Here is a 20149-nt window from a genome sequence, read left to right as displayed (position 1 = left end):
ACGGTGTCTGTTTCATCCGTTCCCAAATTGCCTTTGTTTTTCTCGCCCTCCCACCCTTTTTCTCCAAGGACTCATATTTCTTAATCAAGTATCAATCTTATGGATGTGAAGTTTCTTCATTCTTTCCTTCAATGTTCTTAGCCGGTGATTTCTCCTGAAGATACTCAGGACCTACAAGTTCAGCATTCTTTGTTCTTTTTCTTCCCCGGTGGACTAAATTTAAGCTTTCGTTGTTGATCATATCCCTTTCCTCGTTTCAAATGTTTTCTCATGCTGGTGCACCTCTTAATCATTCACTCCTCGCCATTCATTTGTTCTGGAGTACTAAAGATATCTCAGAAGACTCATTTTTTCATTCTAGATCCATTAAACCTATTTTGAGGTTGTTATCTCATTCAAGCCATTTAATTAAACCGGCGCAATCTTTCTTTAATCGTTCAATGGTGTTTCCTTTTTGAGTGGGCCCTAATCCATAGGTCTTTTTCCCAGGACCTTAACTGACTCTTCTATTTTTCCGGAGTTCTCAAATTCTTTTCAAAGTGTGATGTAAGAATGAATTATCATCAGTCATATGTCTTTCTCCAAGATCTTTTACATTCTTTTCATCGTTGGTTCAACCTTTCTATTCTTCATTCCGGAGTGCCTCAATAATTCATGGTGGTGTTTCTCATCGTCATTCTTAACACAGAAGATGGAAGAAGTGTTTCCTCTAAATCTTGGTCCATTCTCTTGAAGATTCATGGTTCTAGCTTCATGCCATCCTCATAATTGTTTTCGATTGTGAGAATTCTTTTCACCCATCTGGAGCAATTTGGTAGTCTTTTCAGTTTGATTCTCCGGAGCCCATCATCTCACAATTATTCATTCTAGCTTTCAGCTCTCGTTCTCCAAATCTTACCAGTGCATCATTCAAGTACTCTCTAATCAGTTCGTGATTTCTTCGTCATCTTGTATCTAAATTCACTCAAGTATCTCCGTGCATTTGTAATGCTTCCCGGAGAGCCATTCTCTTTTCTTCAATCGTTTTCAATTCTGACGGTGGTTTGTTCAAGATTCCTCTTCGTTGCTATTGTATCAATTCATTCGTTCTTTCCAATCCTACTGGTGATTCGTCGAAGACCATTCCAAGTTTGAGCTATATTAATCCTCTTTTAAATGAGAATAAGTAGTATGCTAAATCCTTAGCTTGTCATCAATTTAAATTGATGAAGGATAGGCATAACATGATTCTTATTCTTGTTTCATCCAAGTGATTAATCCTTTCCTTCGGAGTTTGTTGAGGAGGAACAAATTCTTGGTTTCAAGTTGTTCGTCTTGTCTCTCGGTGTTCTAAGCTCTCTCAATTTTCTCATCGCGAAGATCCATCTAAACAATTGCGAGGCTCCAATCTTATTCTTTTCATCCTTTTATTAACAAAGTTCTTCATGGAGGCTCTACATGGTGGTTCGTCAAGGATTCCTTTCATTCTTCAATTGTTCTTCAAGATTTCTCTCAAAGTTAAGTTCCGCCAAGCTATACTCTAAAATAAACATGGTGTTCAACACATGTCTTGTTTTGAGGAGTTCAAGCATTCTTCATCTTGCATTCCGAAGTGCAATTCTTTCTCTCTTATCTTTTGGGGTGGTGTTATGTGACTCTTGACAATTTCCCTTTGTGTTTCATGATTCATAAGTTGTCCGAAATGACATATTTTAAACCCATCATTTTCAATTTGTTCATGAGATCCTTTGCAACCCAGCAATCTCTTCATTGGAGTTATCTTGGGTTATATTTCACCTAAAGCTTTCCCTAAGGATTTTCGCTAATTATCGTGCTTATAAACAACCCAAGTTCTTCATTTATCCTCCCGGTGAAATAAGTTTCTCGTCTCCTTGTTGATATCAATCCAATCTATTGTTTCCGTTCGTGGCAGAATTTCACTTCTTAATTTTGAGACATTTTCCATAAGCCCACAACAACTTTATTCTTTTGTTGTATAATTTTCAACAACTCCATTCAATCCTTCTTTCTAAGGATGCCTTCAAATTCATTGGTGGTAGAAGTTATAATTTTCTTCTACTTTCTTTCTTCCTAACGATATAGCTTCTATTCGTTCGTTCCGGAAGCATTGTGATGTTGCTCTCTTCACTCATCATCTCAAATTGTGAGGACCGTGTTCTTTTCGTGCTTATCCATTTAACCAGAGTGGTTACATGTCCTTCCTTGTCGTTGGAGCTCTTCATTCTTGTCTTTGCAACTCCAAGGTTTTCGCAATGTTCCTTGTTCCTCTTCTCTAACGGAGTGTTTTCAACTTTGATCATCTCTATTGTATTCTTTTCTCAAAATGGTTTAACTGCTCAAGGTTCTTTGGTTTCACTCGTTTGTCAAAGAATCAACTTAGTTTACCTCTTCTCATCCTCTTCCGTTTCTCTCCAGTGCCATCCTAGATCTCGGGATGAGATCCTCTTGTAGTGGTGGAGTGTTGTAACACCCTGGATGTAACTTTCCATATTTGTAACTCCAACTCTTGCAATTTCTGGCTATGTGATATGACATTTCCTTCGTGGTTGGGTTTTTTCTTTCATTTTGCATTTTTCTCATGCCATGCATTTCATCTCATGTCATCATGTGCATCTCATTTGCATTCGTGTTCGTATCATGCATCTGGTCATTTTACCCGTTGTCCGTTTCACAATCCGACACTCCCACATGCACCCGTTGCACCCCTCTAATCTCGTTTCGTGAGCAGAAGAAAAATGTTCTCGGAATGGGTCGAGAGTTGTCGAGTGGTGATGCGGAGCATCCCATTTTCATCCCCATGTACACTCTAACTACTCTCCAAGCCCCAAGTGAACATAAGACGAGACCTCAAGTATACGCCATTGGACACAAGGTGAACTCGCTCCTCTTCGAATCGTCACTTTCCACATGTGAGACATGGCTAATACCTCAAACATGTGTGCTATGCATGACCAGGAACCAATAGGAAGCCCATGGAGAAGAAGGCGAGGACACCAAGCGCGAGGAGCAAGAACAAGAGCTGCGGAAGAAGCTCCAGCCACCGGACGACCGGACGGGACCGGACGTCCGACGCCTGAAGACCCACCGGACAACCGGCCCGGACCGGACGACCGGCGATCCCACACCCGAGCCAAATGAGCGGACGTCCGATGCCAGGGGACGACCGGCGACCGGATGACCGGCCACCTCCGGAAATCCGGCACTCCAGCGTCCGAGCCAGATCGAGCGGACGTCCGACGTCTATCGGACGTCCGGCCGCCCGTGAGCCACCAGACGACCGGTCCTCAGCGGACGTCCGGTACCTGTCTGCGCACAGTGTTCGGGCCCGAGGCCCATGTACCCCTTCACTTCGCCCCCTTTTTGCACTAAGACTATAAATAGACCTCTCCCTCCTCCTAGTGAGGGTTAGCAAAGGATTAGCTCATATTTCGTGTGAGAGCTTTGCTCATCCACTTGGTTACCTTCTCCTCGGAGATTGCACCTCCTACGGAGAAGATCCCCCAAGCGGATTCAAGACCCCTTTACGGGAAGAACCTCAAGACCTCCTTTCGGAGAAGACAGGCTACCTTTGTATCGTCCCTAGTTGATCGTGGATCTTGTATCTTCCTTTGTGTTCACGGATCTAGCGCATGTGTGATCATACTTGTTGGTTTGAGTGTTATCTTGTGTTTTCCACATGTTTTCCCTCGTTTCCTTCCTCGTGTTCTTCGTGTTCATCGCGAGATCCGCTCCTTTCGTGAAAGATCGGCTGATTAGGGTTCCTAACCTACATCATCTTGGTATCATGAGCCACGTTTATCACGATTTCGGAGCCTCCCCTCGTAGTTTTCTAGCTTAATTTTGTTGTGTTCTTCCCCAATTTTGAAAATCCCCACCAAAAATAGCCCCAAATTTTTTGTGATTTGTTGGTTTGAGGAAGTTTTGTTGATTTTGATCCATGGATTTGCTTGGTTTCAAGTGGATCTAGCATCTCCTCAAGTTTCTCCATCTTTCATCCATGAAATCTCCTCAATTTTGACCCCAAAATCCCCAAATTCCGCCCAAAATCGCGTCCTGAAACTCGCATCTCGCGTTGACCCCGACCCACCGGACGACCGACGTTTTACGTCCGGAGCCCCAGGAACCACCGGACGTCCGACCTTACCGGACGACCGGAATGCCCTAACCCGAGCAGAATTAACGGATTTCCGACCCGACCGGACGTCCAGCGACCGGACATCTGTCAATTTACGGACGTCTGTAACCTGTAGTTTCATATTTCGGCTGATTCTTGTTTCGGCCGTAACTAATTCATCCGAACTCCGATTTCGACGTTCTTTAGCTAGTTTTGAAGCTATGGACATCCCCCTTCCCACAAAAATACCACCAGCATATTTTGACACCATCAAATTTTTGGAACTCTGGCATCTTTGCCTATGACTTCCACCACATCATCCGCTACACCACCACCGACTTCCGCAACCTAACCAATCTTGATCCCCATTGCATATGTGGTTGCTTGAGTAGTGATTCGAGTCTCCTAAGGTGTTTCGGCTACTTAGGGACGGTTGCTTCCTCATCAACCACCACCACCACTTCCGCATAACCTTGCCCACCATACACTTCCACCACCAAGCATACGCAAATTTTGTTTGACCTTGTTTGAGTTGTGTGTTGTGTCTCCTAAGGTGTTTCGGCTACTTAGGGACGGTGACCTCAACTTCGACATAATGTATAGTACACCACCTTACACTCCATTTCAGCATTGCCATTTCGCAATTTCATTGAGCTTCCATAAAACAACCACCGCATTCCCGCTACCACCATTTGACGTTTGAGATTTTGAGTTCGCGGTTTTTCCATTTCCTAAGGTGTTTCAGCTACTTAGGGACGAGTCTCCATCATCTTGGTATCTCCATCAAAATCACCACCACTCATCATCGCCTTGGACGGTAACCTCCATATCATCTTGGTATCGTGGTATCCCTCCATTGTATATTCCCCTTGCCATTGCATTGTTAACCCCTAGCCCATTTTGCGTCACTTGCCTATCGAGACTGGCCATTTGAGTATTGCTGGCAACATTACTTGTGCACATTAGTGATCTACACCTTCCATTGCATACATACCATATCATATAGGTATAATCATATCATCTCTTGTGCCTCAAGTTTGTTCCCGCATATACCCAATCGCTATCTTGGTTTATGCATTTCGCATTGTGGCCATATACAAAAAAAAGAATAAGCTTTCAAGCAAAGAAAAAGAGAGAAACAAAAGAATCTTCTAAGCAAGTGCCATAGCATCATACCACATTGCATATAAGATTGTCATATTCGATCATCTTGGATCATACCACTGGAACATCATATACATAGCATACTTGGGATAGAAGTCGTTGCATTTTTTTCTCCTATAGGTTGTGCACAAGTGTCGTATCCGCCTATTGAGCAATCGTGCTAGCGTCTCTCTAGAGTTGTGCAACAAGAGCATTTTCCGCGGATTCCACATTTTGAGCTCATTCCTTGGTTGCACAACCCCATTTATCTATCTGTGTGTGTGTTTCCGTGTGCCCCATATTGCTATTGGTCTACTTGTTTCACTTGCGAATTTGTGAATCTCTTTCAACATTATTGACTTTTGCTGACATTTGGCATCAAATTGTTTTGTCCCACTATCCTCATCGAGCTCTACCATAAGCCTTACTTGTGTAGGTGTGAGAAACCGACAAGAATTGGTACCAATTGTGATATTTCCTTGTCCACATTGGAGTGATTATTGATCCACTTTCAACTTCGGTCAAGGTACATTGGGTATTCATTCTTCTCTTTCTACCACTCACATTTTTCTCTTGGAGTGATGGATAGGCAAGGCATTTCATCTCCTATCTTCCACAACAATGATGGCGTGAAAAACTACATCACCAAAGCGTCAATCTTCGATCTACAATGACAAATGTAAGGCGCACAATCAAGATTGCAAGAGCGCATTGAGAACCTCTCCATCGACATTCGTCACTCCGAAGCAAGGAAAAGGGACTACATAAACGACAAGCTTTCCGCACAAAAGAGGAGCAAGATGCAAGGATGGAGGAGATTCGGACCTTGTTGATCAACCGTTCTTCCCCTTCATCATCCTCAAGGCGGCGACGTTCAAGTCACAAGTCTTCGGAGCGCAAAAATGATGCAAGCACAAGTTGTCCACGTCCACATCTCCATGGCGACCACCATCACGTTCGTGATCCACCTCGTCATGAAGGGCAAGTCACCTCCAAGCAACATGTGCACGACGACGACGAAAGACATCTACTACGAGCTCAAGTGCGACAACGCCAACATCATCATGACGATGCTCACCAAGCGCAAATGCAAAAGTCCCAACAAGCCCTACTTCACGCCAAGTCCAAACTTCATGAGCACAAGAGAAGACCATGAGACGAGCACCACCAAGACGGAGCTACGGCTACAACAACTACTTCGGCATATTCTCCAAGTGCTATCAAGGCATCTTTGCCTTTGGACGTACGACATCTTCGCCTAATTCCCATGAGTTCGTCTACATCGCCATCATCAAGTACAAGGCGACCACCTACGAGCAAGGGCGACACTTCCATATTAGGAAGCCCCTCAAGGAAGATGGCCGAGCACGGGAATTTCCCTTTGTTCATGGAGACGAACTACAAGGTGCCACATCATATGGGCCTCCAACAACAAGACGGTGACAAGAAGGTCGAGCAAGGGCCATCCCCTTCGACCACAACGACGAGCACGAACCTCTTCAACAACATGAAGACGGCGCCCATATTGGACTCATACTCTGAGTCAAGCTACGAGACCGCACATGAGACCTTATCTTTGGTCTTAGAGGAGAGTGATGATGTGCCATCTTCGGCCTTCATCCATGGCTACGACTACGACATGATTGAGCATGGAGACATTTGCACCAACATCTCTCCGACACTGGCATGTGACGAGATGCCCCAATTGCCATGTGAGGAGAGCCACCACCACATGAGTGACATGAGTGACTCCACCACACGTGACATTGAGAGCATTTCCTATGAGAGGATGAGTGTGACCACCACTAGCCCCACACTTGAGAGCATGTCACACATCCTATGTGAGGTTGAGAGCCATTTGAGTGACTCCACCAACCATATGAGTGAGAGCATCCAAGAGGGAGTGCGTGAGCCACAACACTTAGTGAGTGAGGTAGTTGAGACGACATGTGAGGCCACTTTGATTTCCAACGACTTAACCTCTACTCCGAGTGTGTTTTCTTCCTTAGTGCTAGGTCTCCTACATGACGACACGCCTATCATCGATGAGTCCATACCTCCAATGGAGACGATGATGTCCATGATGGACGATGATGCACCCCCCACATGGTTCCATCAATATGAAGATGACAACAACTTGGTCTTCGACACCTCACCTACAACACATGAGCGTTGCTCCAAAGGTAACATAGGTGATGGCGCTTCTCTTGTCCCACTAGTGGACGATCTCACCAATGATTGCTTGCATGATCTTGATCCACCTATTCTCATGCTTCATGCTAGTGCGACTTCTTCATGTCATGACTTACCTATTTATGATAAATATGATGATGAGCATGTTAAGTTGCCTAGTTGTGATGCTATGCTCCATAGGATATCATGTGAAAATTCTATTGGTCACATCATGTTTGACAATCCATTCACCTTGTCATATGCTATGAGTGAGATATCCCATATTGCATCATTTCAATCTCAACATAGTAACTATGCATGCCCCATTAAAATCAATCCCGTTTGCACTTATGGCATAGATGACGAGATGATGGTCATTGGCTTTTATTTTTCATGTGATGATATTGCCATGCTTCCTTTACATGATTTGCGCAATTCATCTACTATGCCATTCCATGATCACATAGAACCAAATATGCTTTGTTTTGGATGTTGTCAATATTCTCCATGTGATGTTTCCATTAATTCTCATGAGGAGACCCCCATAGTTTCCTCATGCATATTAGGAGATTTTGATGCATTCCAAACTTTACATGTTTGCCATGATTGCTTGCACCGTATGCATTCCATGAATAAAATGATCTACATATTTCTTGTGATGCATTACACAATTTGAGTCTCCATTATGCTCTACATAATAACAAACCTCTCATGATGGATGGCATGTTTCTATATCACGCATCTCATTTATTTGAGCATTGGCTATTTTGTTTTAACCAACACTTGCACGTGCGCATCATGATGGATGATGTGTACATATACCACGCACACACAATTTTCCCTTTGTCTTTGTTTTGTGTAGGTACTCACGTATACTCGTCAACCTCTCAATCCCAAGAGTTGACGAAACGAGCTCTTGAGAGCAAAGATGACTTGGGATCCCGTGAACTATCCTTCCCACCACCCTCTTCGCGCAATGACTACGCGCATCTCTCTCACTTGGCTCTCACACGGCTATGGGCTATATACCACTTGTCACTTCATGCTCATTTTACCGTGTTCACTTTGCATGCTATGCTTGCTTCTATGCCTTTGCCATGCAATTGTGACCCTTGCTTGCATCTACCCATGATTCACCATTTTACTAATCCTATGTGTATTTGCATGCTTGGTCGAGATCCTTCTTGCTATTGCCATGTTTATCACGTGCCTCATGCTATTGATAATATTTTGCTCATATCTTGCCTTCAGGCTTGTGATACGTCATGTGCATTATGCATGCCCACCATTTGCACACATGACATACTTGACATGATTCCTTCTAGTATGTTGCATCTTCGCACTACTAGCTTGCTTGCCTTGATTCAAATGATTGCTTGCTTTGTCGCATCACCCATGTTCCATTATTACTTGCTTTCTTGGTTTGATGACGTATATGTTCATGCCTCTCACATGATATATTTTGTTCATTGTCGCTTGCCTCCAATTGTTGCATCTATGCTTATTGATTGTGGAGACTTGGACATCTTACTTGTGATGCATGCTTGTTTGGTTGAACCTATTGCATTTGGTTGTTCTCACATCATATGCCTCCATACTATGAAATGCTCCCTTGTCCTTTCTTATGATGAGAATGATGCATACACTTGTTGGGTATCTTACCACATGAATGATAGGTTTTGCACTTCTGTTAACCTCATTTGTTTTTCCAAGTGTTTGTCATGTTCTTTCACTTTGGTGGATTCACAAGGCGGTGCCGTTATGCGACAACTTGGTCATGCGAAGGCATACGCGATGTACAACACCAACATTTGTGAGAACCTCCTAAAGGTGAACTCCTTCCCTTTGAGCCATCCTCAAATATGCATATTGGATGGGTCACTCTTTCATTGTTGTTTCCTTCTTGTTGTCTACATGGTACATCTCGCGAATGGAGGAGCGACATTGAAGACTGGCTCTATGGACCTTCACATTGAGGAGCGCTCAGACTTAGTGGATGCACCTTTGAACCTCCACTCAGGCCACGACGTTGAGCATTGGTACACCAACACCTCCATATTTGTTGATTGTGCTCACACATGTCATGCTCGATGGACATATCATACACATGACAAATTTGCATCTTATGCATGGATTGACTCACATTATGATTGCCTTGTTGCATATTGTATTCCCATGTCATCCATGATATATGAGCTTGTGCATTTTCTTAGCAAATTTGTTGTGATCTACCTTGATCGCATATTCATACATCATGATCATATTGCCCATCATCAATTGCATGATCACATACTCATTTTGAGCATCCATTGCCATATTCATGCTATTGATAAACCGTCTCACTATGACATCATTTTGCACCGTGGTTGCATTGATCATATTCACAATACATTTGTGTGCACAATGAATGCTTTTGCTCCCATAAATGCTTTGCATATCATTCTATATCATCTTGCTAAGCTTCATGTCCCTTGTCTCGCACAATCTTGCCGAACGGACTCATTCTTCTATGATGGACACTTTGTGTGTGCTAACCATTGTATTTCCAAGTGTACTTCGTGTTTGCTCATTTTGCATGTAACACATACCGGAGACACCTTGAAGTACTTGGATTGCGCCATGCCTTCAACTCTGTCCAACTTCAAGTCCGTCCACGACAACCGTTTCCATGGTGATGAGGATCACGATCCGAGGTCGGATCTTTCCCAAGGGGGGGAGATGATGCGGACCATCCCACGTTCATCCCCATGTACAATCCGACTACTCTCCAAGCCCCAAGTGAACATAAGACGAGACCTCAAGTATACACCACGGGACACAAGGTGAACTCGCTCCTCTCCGAATCATCACTTTCCACATGTGAGACATGGCTACTACCTCAAACATGTGTGCTATGCATGGCCAGGAACCAAGAGGAAGCCCATGGACAAGAAGGCGAGGACACCAAGTACGAGGAGCAAGAACAAGAGCTGCAGAAGGAGCTATAGTCACCGGACGACCGATCGGGACCGGACGTCCGACGCCTGAAGACCCACCGGACGACCGGCCTGGACCGGACGACCGGCGATCCCACACCCGAGCCAAATGAGCAGACGTCCGACACCAGCGGACGACCGGCAACCGGATGACCGGCCACCTCCGGAAATCCGGCACTCCATCGTCCGAGCCAGATCGAGCAGACGTCCGACGTCTATCGAACGTCCGGCCGCCCGTGAGCCACCGGACGACCGGTCCTCAGCGGACGTCTGGTACCTGTCTGCGCACTGTGTTCGGGCCCGAGGCCCATGTACCCCTTCACTTCGCCCCCTTTTTGCACTAAGACTATAAATAGACCTCTCCCTCTTCCTAGTGAGGGTTAGCAAAGGATTAGCTCATATTTCTTGTGAGAGCTTTGCTCATCCACTTGGTTACCTTTTCCTCGGAGATTGCACCTCCTACAGAGAAGATCCCCCAAGCGGATTCAAGACCCCTTTACGGGAAGAACCTCAAGACCTCCTTTCAGAGAAGACCGGCTACCTTTGTATCGTCCCTTAGTTGATCGTGGATCTTGTATCTTCCTTTATGTTCATGGATCTAGCGCATGTGTGATCATACTTGTTGGTTTGAGTGTTCTCTTGTGTTTTCCACGTGTTTTCGCTCGTTTCCCTCCTCGTGCTCTTCGTGTTCATCGCGGGATCCGCTCCTTTCATGAAAGATCGACCGATTAGGGTTCCTACCCTACATCAAGTGGCCTTGGTACATCACCGGTAGGCCTCCTATCAAATTTCGTTCCATTTGGAGGCGGTTTGATGCCCCAGCGGTTAACTGGATAACCGTAAAAGCCCCTCTCTATTTAAAGCCCAACACCCCTCCATAACAGCCCACTAGCCCATCTAAACCACCTCCATGCTCTCCGTCGTTGGATCACGATCGTGTGGGCGAAAACCGCACCTCATTTGGTCTCTCCTAGCTCCCTCTACATATAAATTAGCCTCTCCCTCTGAAATTTCGGGCGAAACCCTAGCCTTCTTCATCCTCGCGCCGCCGGACATGACCGCGCCGCGCCGGACATGTCCGTTCTCCACGTCGCCAGGCCAACCGGTCATGCCACGTCAGTAGCGCTGCCGTTCTCGTCCAACTGCCGCATGCCATGTCGCCTCTCTCTCCTCCCGCCTCTGCCATGGCCCGCCGGACCCGGTTTGGGCCCGCGTGCCACGCCAGCCTCCCGCCCCCTGCCCTCGCACGCGGTCGTCCCCGCCTGCAACTGCCGCCACCAGCAGATCCGCCACCTCCCATCGACAACTCTGACGCCCTGCGCCACTGGAATGTCCCGCCTCCTTCGCGTCACCTCGCCAACGCGCTGCTTCGCCGCCGGCCTCCTCAGGCTTTGCCTGCCACTACCTCGTCCGGATCGGGCGGATCCGGCGAGCTTCGTCCTGCGTCGACGAACGTGGGCGCCGCCGTTCCGCAGCGCTCCGGGGCCCCCTTGCCCAGATCCGGCCTCCACCGCCGCGATCCGGCCTCCCCTCGCATCCCCGCCGTCTTCACCCCCAGATCCGGCACGATCTGGGCCAGATCGAGCTCCGCCGCCTCCACCTTGTTCACGTCGGTGGAGAGGACTATGACCACGATGACCCTCCGCGTGGGCCCTGCGTGTGGGTTGTAACCGCGCCCACTGGCCCAGCTGCGCGGACCTCGGCCCGCTTCCTCGTCTGGGCCTCAGCCGCTATGGTGTGCGTCGGCCTGCTAAACGTAGCCCGTGCACCTTTTTGCTATCCCTCTCCCGCTCTGTTTAACCCTGTATTCCACTAAGTCCTGGAGATCCCTATTATCTTTATGCCTTGTTCATCATGCTATAAATCCATGCTCGTAGCTCCCATTCATGCATATGATATATCCAAATGTTTGTCTCGTGATTCTCTCCATGTTAGTGGCATTTGCATGCATGTTACTGTCATTTTTGATGCCATTATCATAGTTGCAAGAGTGCTATAAAATGTTGTCTGCTGGAAGTGAACAGATCTTGGTGATTTGCCAATTTCGTTGCATTTTGTGTGTGCATCCTATGAGCATGATGTCTACATGTTCTTTGAGCTCCACCATGCCATCTTTAGGGGGGGTGCAAGTCTTGTATTCTTTGTAATCTATGTGGTTACTAGAACAAGCATGCAAAGTAGGCTTCATAATGTTGCTGATTTCAAACACTTAGTGATTTTGCTAAGTCCTTTTCCTGTTATGTTTTGATGCCATGTAAACTTGTTGCTACCATGAGATCCATGCAAGCCTCTCAGAGTTGTTATTGCTCTATCCATTCATTCCTCTAGTTGTATTTATGGAGTACTCTAGCATGTCATTTTCTTGCTCTACTTTTGCCAAATATTATTCCTGGCAGACTGTTAACCAAAGTCAGCCAAAGTCCACACTTTGTTCTCATACATGGATCCCATCTCAGATTTCATAGCCTCAAGCCATTTCGCGGAATCTGGCTCATCATCGCTTCCTCATAGTTCATAGGTTCGTCATGGTCTAGTAACATGACATCCAGAACAGGATTACTGTACCACTCTGGTGCAGAACATACTCTGGTTGACCTACGAGGTTCGGTAGTAACTTGATCTGAAGTTTCATGATCATCATCACTAACTTCCTCACTTATTGGTGTAGGCATCACTGGAACTAATTTTTGTGATGAACTACTTTCCAATTCGAGAGAAGGTACAACTACCTCATCTACTTTCCTCCCACTCACTTCTTTCGGGAGAAACTCCTTCTCTAGAAAGGATCCATTCTTAGCAATGAATATCTTGCCTTCGGATCTGTGATAGAAGGTTGTAACACCCCGGATGTAACTTTCCATATTTATAACTCCAACTCTTGCCATTTCCGGCTATGTGATATGCCATTTCCATGGTTGGGTTTTGTCTTTTGTTTTGCATTTTTCTCATGTCATGCATTTCATCTCATGTCATCATGTGCATCTCATTTGCATTCATGTTCGTCTCATGCATCCGGTCATTTTCCCCGTTGTCCGTCCGACAATCCCACATGCACCCGTTGCACCCCTCTAATCTCGTTTCGTGAGCGGGAGAAAACCTTTCTTGGAATGGGTTGAGAGTTGTCGACTGGCCTTAGTACATCACCGGTAGGCCGCCTGTCAAATTTCGTTGCATTTGGAGGTCGTTTGATGCCCCAACGGTTAACCGGGTAACCGTAAAAGCCCCTCTCTATTTGCAGCCCAACACCCCTCCATAACAGCCCACTAGCCCATCTAAACCCCGTCCATCCTCTCCGTCGTTGGATCACGATCGTGTGAGCGAAAACTGCACCTCATTTGGACTCTCCTAGCTCCCTCTACCTATAAATTAGCCTCTCCCTCCAAAATTTCGGGCGAAACCCAAGCCTTCTTCATCCTCGCGCCGGCGGACACGTCCGCGCCGCACCGGACATGTACGTTCTCCACGTCGCCCGGCCAATCCGGTCATGCCACGTTAGCAGCGCCGCCGTCCTCGTCCAACCGCCGCATGCCACGTCGCCTCTCTCTCTCCTCCCGCCTCCGCCGCGGCCCACCGGACCCGGTTCGGGCCCGCCCAGGCCCGCGCGCCACGCCCGCCACCCGCTCACTGCCCTCTCACGCGGCCGTACACGCCTGCAACCGCCACTGCCAGCAGATCCGCTGCCTCCCGTCGACAACTCCGACGCCCTGCGCCATCGGACCGTCCCGCCTCCTTCGCGTCACCTCGCCAGCGTGCTGTTTCACCGCCGGCCTCCTCAGGCTTTCCCTGCCACTGCCTCGTCTGGATGGGGCGGATCAGGCGAGCTTCGTCCCGTGTCGGCGAACGTGGGCGACATCGTTCCGCAGCGCTCTGGGGCCCCATCGCCCAGATCCGGCCTCCACCGCCGTGATCCGGCCTCCCCTCACCTCCCTGCCGTCTTCACCCCCGGATCCGGCGCGATCCGGGCCAGATCGAGCTTCGCCGCCGCCACCTTGTTCACGTCGGTGGAGAGGACGACAACCACGACGACCCTCTGCATGGGCCCTGTGCGTGGGCTGTAACCGCGCCCACCGGCCCAGCTGCGCAGACCTCGGTCTGCTTCCTCGTCTGGGCCTCGGCCCGCTATGGCGAGTGTCGACTTGCTAAATGTCGCCCATGCGCCTTTTTACTATCCCTTGCCCGCTCTGTTTAACCCTGAATTCCACTAAGTCCCGGAGATCCCTATTATATTTATGCCATGTTCATCATGCTATAAATCCATGCTCGTAGCTCTCATTCATGCATATGATATATCCAAATGTTCGTCTTGTGATGCTTTCCATGTTAGTGGCATTTTCATGCATGTTACTGTCATTTTCGATGCCATTATCATAGTTGCAAGAGTGCTATAAAATGTTGTGTGCTGGAAGTTAACAGATCTTTGTGATTTGTCAATTTTGTTGCATTTTGTGTGCGCATCCTATGAGCATGATGTCTACATGTTTTATGAGCTCCACCATGCCATCTTTAGGGGGGTGCAAGTCTTGTATTTTTGTGATCTATGTGGTGACTAGCACAAGCATGCAAATTAGGCTTCATAATGTTGCTGATTTCAGACACTTAGTGATTTTGCTAAGTCCTTTTCCTGTTATGTTTTGATGCCATATAAACTTGTTGCTACCATGAGATCCATGCAAGCCTGTCGGAGTTGGTATTGCTCTATCCATTAATTCCTCTGGTTGTATTTATGGTGTACTCTAGCATGTCATTTTCTTGCTCTACTTTTGCCAAATATTATTCCTGGCAGATTGTTAACATGTTATTCAACTTTTCCATGGGTGTTGTTAGTGGTCCATGTACCCTATGAGATTGTTCTTGCCATGCTTAGATACCTGAATATGTCTACTTCATGTTGGTTACCTTGTCATGCCATGTAATGCCCTGTGGTGAGTGAATCGAGCTTGCAAAGTTGATGTCATGAATATGTTTATGCCATGCTCTGTTTTTCTTCTCAAGTCTGAAACTGATCATATAACTTGCCATGTTTGCATGGGTGCCACATCATTTTCCATGCCTCTTGGGATTAAGTTCAGTAAGGGAGTTTTGTTCTATGTGTTTAGCACTAGCATGACATGCCTTTGTTTGCCATGATATGTGCCTTTAGCATGTCGTTTGCTTGTTGTAAACATTGCTTCTTGATGTTGTTTTTGACATGTTAGTATTTTCTCTAAGTCTGTGAAGCTGATATCTTTTGCATTTTTGCCATGCTATTTTGAGCTTCTTCTAGTGAGAACTAGCAGGAGCTCAGTGTTCATGATTTGCATAGCTTCATGTGTAATGTATGGTCATGTGCTCTGTTACTATGTTCGAGTGATGTAGCATAGTTTCTTGTTGCATTCTAAGTGCTATCATGTTGTTAATCGCAGATTTGCGTCATTCTATCCGTTTCCGGCGATCCTTATATCGATTTCGACCGAAATCACCTCATCTTTCCAGCGGCTTACTTGTTATGAAAAGTTGATGCCTTGATCATTCTTTCCCTTCCAGAGCACGCATATGCATTGCATATCATATCTTGCATATCGTGCCATGTATTGCATCATGTTGCTTGTGCATTCCACCGTGATTGATTGTTGTTCCATTTCTTGTGTTCTTGCTTTGGGTAGAGCCGGGAGATGAGTACGTGAATGAGGAACCTGTTGAGTTCGCTATCGAGGAGCAAGCTTTCGACAACTCTGAGTACATTGCAGGCAAGATGACCATACCCTCGATATCACTTCTATCTTTGCTTGCTAGTTGTTCGTTCTATCGCTATGTTGCGCTACCTACCACTTGTTATATCATGCCTCCCTTATTGCCATGTCAAGCCTCTAACCCACCTTCCTAGCAAACCGTTGTTTGGCTATGTTACCGCTTTTGCTCAGCCCCTCTTATAGCGTTGTTAGTTGCAGGTGAAGTTGAAGTTTCTTCCATGTTGGACCATGGATATGTTGGGATATCACATTATCTCTTATTTAATTAATGCATCTATATACTTGGTAAAGGGTGGAAGGCTCGGCCTTATGCCTGGTGTTTTTGTTCCACTCTTGAAGCCTTAGTTTCCGTCATTCCGGTGTTATGTTCCTTGGTTTTGTGTTCCTTACGCGGTTGGGGTTATGGGACCCCCTTGACAGTTCGCCTTGAATAAAACATCTCCAGCAAGGCCCAACCTTGGTGTTACATTTGCCTAACAACCTATTACCCTTCCCTTGGGCCGGCCAACCCAAGGGTCATCTTTATTTAAACCCCCCCGGGCTAGTGCTTCTCTAAGTATTGGTCCGAACCGGGCAACCTGCAGGGCCACCTCGGGAAAACATGAGGGCTGGTTCTACTCGTAGATTGACCTATCCGGTGTGCACTGAGAACGAGATATGTTCAGCTCCTATCAGGATTTGTCGGCACAGTCGGGTGGCTTTGCTGGTCTTGTTTTACCATTGTCGAAATGTCTTGTAACTGAGATTCCGAGACTGATCGGGTCTTTCCGAGAGAAGTAATATCCTTCGTTGATCGTGAGATCTTGTAATGGGCTAAGTTGGTACACCGCTGGAGGGTATAAACTTTCGAGAGCCGTGCCCGCGGTTATGTAGCAGATGGGAATTTGTTAATATCTGGTTGTAGAGAACTTGACACTGACTTAATTAAAATGAATAAACCACGTGTGTAGCTGTGATGGCCTCTTTTCGGCGGAGTCCAGGAAGTGAACACGGTTTTGGGTTATGTTTGAACGTAAGTAGTTGGAGGATCACTTCTTGATCACTTATAGATTCATGACCGTTGCGTAGCTTCTCATCTTACTCTTATTTGTGTATGTTAGCCACCATATTTGCTTAGCGCTTGCTGCAGCTCCACCTCACTACCTTATCCTACCCATAAGCTTCAATAGTCTTGATCTCGCGGGTGTGAGATTGCTGAGTCCTCGTGACTCACGGTAACTTCCAAAACAGTTTCAGGTGCCGACGATACCAGTGTAGGTGATGCTACCAAACTCAAGTGGGAGTTCGACGAGGACCTTGGTCGTGTTGGGGAACGCAGTAATTTAAAAAAATCCTATGCACGCGCAAGATCCATCTAGGTGATGCATAGAAACGAGAGGGGAGAGTGTTGTCCACGTACCCTCGTAGACCGTAAGTGGAAGCGTTATGACAACACGGTTGATGTAGTCGTACGTCTTCATGATCCGACCGATCCTAGCACCGAAGGTACGGCACCTCCGCAATCTGCACACGTTCAGCTCGGTGACGTCCCACGAACTCTAGATCCAGCTGAGGTCGAGGGAGAGTTTCGTCAGAACGACGGCATGATGACGGTGATGATGAAGTTACTAACGCAGGGATTCGCCTAAGCTCTACAACGATATGACTGAGGTGGAAATCTGTGGAGGAGGGCACCGCACACGGCTAAACAATCAACTTGTGTGTATATGGGGTGCCCCCCTCCCCCGTATATAAAGGAGTGGAGGAGTGGGAGGGCCGGCCCTCTATGGCGCGCCCCAAGGGGGAGTCCTACTCCTGGTGGGAGTAGGATTCCCCCTTCCCTTGTTGGAGTAGGAGAGAAAGGAAGGGGAGAGAGAGAGGGAAAGAAGGGGGGGCTGGCCCCCCACCCAATTCAGATTGGGCTTGCGGGGCGCGCCCTCCACCTTGGCCGCCTCCTCCTCTCTCCCACTAAGGCCCAATAAGGCCCATACACTCCCCGGGGGGTTTCGGTAACCCCCCGATACTCCGGTAAATGCCCGAACTCACCCGGAACCATTCTGATGTCCAAACATAGCTTCCAATATATCAATCTTTATGTCTCAACCATTTCGAGACTCCTCGTCATGTCCGTGGTCATATCCGGGACTCTAAACTACCTTCGGTACATCAAAACACATAAACTCGTAATAGCGATCATCACCGAACGTTAAGCATGCGGACCCTATGGGTTCGAGAACTATGTAGACATGATCGAGACTCATCTCCGGTCAATAACCAATAGTGGAACCTGGATGCTCATATTGGTTCCTACATATTCTACGAAAATCTTTATCGGTCAAACCGCATAACAACATATGTTGTTCCCTTTGTCACCGGTATGTTACTTTCCCAAGATTCGATCGTCAGTATCTCAATACCTAGTTCAATCTCGTTACCGGCAAGTCTCTTTACTTATTCCGTAATGCAACATCCCATAACTAACTCATTAGTCACATTGCTTGCAAGGCTTATATTGATGTGCATTACCAAGAGGGCCTGGAGATACCTCTCCGATACACGGAGTGACAAATCCTAATCTCGAACTATGCCAACTCAACAAACACCATCGGATACACCTGTAGAGCATCCTTATAGTCACCCAGTTACGTTGTGACGTTTGATAGCACACTAAGTGTTCCTTCGGTATTCGGGAGTTGCATAATCTCATAGTCATAGGAACATGTATAAGTTATGGAGAAAGCAATAGCAACAAACTAAACGATCATCGTGCTAAGCTAACGGATGGGTCAAGTCAATCACATCATTCTCTAATGATGTGATCCCGTTCATCAAATGACGACTCTTTGTCCATGGCTAGGAAACTTAACCATCTTTGATTAACGAGCTAGTCAAGTAGAGACATATTAGTGACACTCTGTTTGTCTATGTATTCACACATGTACTAAGTTTCCAGTTAATACAATTCTAGCATGAATAATAAACATTTATCATGATATAAGGAAATATAAATAACAACTTTATTATTGCCTCTAGGGCATATTTCCTTCAGTCTCCCACTTGCACTAGAGTCAATAATCTAGTTCACATCGTCATGTGATTTCACACCAATAGTTCACATATTTATGTGATTAGTTCACATCTTCATGTGACTAATACCCAAAGGGTTTACTAGAGTCAATAATCTAGTTCACATCGCTATGTGATTAACACCCAAAGAGTGATCATGTTTTGCTTGTGAGAGAAGTTTAGTCTACGGGTCTGCAACATTCAGATCCATATGTATTTTGCAAATTTCTATGTCTACGATGCTCTGGACGGAGATACTCGCTCCCAGTTTCAATATGTATCTAGATCGAGACTTAGAGTCATCCATATCGGTGTAAAAGCTTGCATCGGCGTAACTCTTTATGACGAACTCTTTATCACCTCCATAACCGAGAAATATCTCCTTAGTCTTCTAAGGATAATTTTGACCGATGTCAAGTGGTCCACTCCTGGATTATTATCGTACCCCCTTGCCAAACTCATGGCAAGGTACACAATGGGTTTGGTACACAGCATAGCATACTTTATAGAACCTATGGCTGAGGCATAGGGAATGACTTTTCATTCTCTTTCTATTTTTTGTCGTGGTTGGGTTTTCAGTCTTTACTCAACTTCACACCTTGCAACACAGGCATGAACTCCTTCTTTGATTGTTCCATTTTGAACTACTTCAAAATCTTGTCAAGGTATGTACTCATTGAAAAATATATCAAGCGTCTTGATCTATCTCTATAGATCTTGATGCTCAATATGTAAGTAGCTTCATCGAGGTCTTTCTTTGAAAAACTCCTTTCAAACACTCCTTTATGCTTTCCAGAAAATTCTACATCATTTTCGATCAACAATATGTCACTCACATATACTTATCAGAAAGGCTATAATGCTCCAACTCACTTTCTTGTAAATACAGGCTTCACCCCAAGTCTATATAGAACTATATGCTTTGATCACACTATCAAAGCGCATATTCCAACTCCGAGATGCTTGCACCA

The sequence above is a fragment of the Triticum urartu genome, chromosome 4 (genome assembly GCF_003073215.2).
Source record: "Triticum urartu cultivar G1812 chromosome 4, Tu2.1, whole genome shotgun sequence".
In the NCBI taxonomy this organism is placed as follows: Eukaryota; Viridiplantae; Streptophyta; class Magnoliopsida; order Poales; family Poaceae; genus Triticum; species Triticum urartu.
This window is presented reverse-complemented; position numbering follows the sequence as displayed.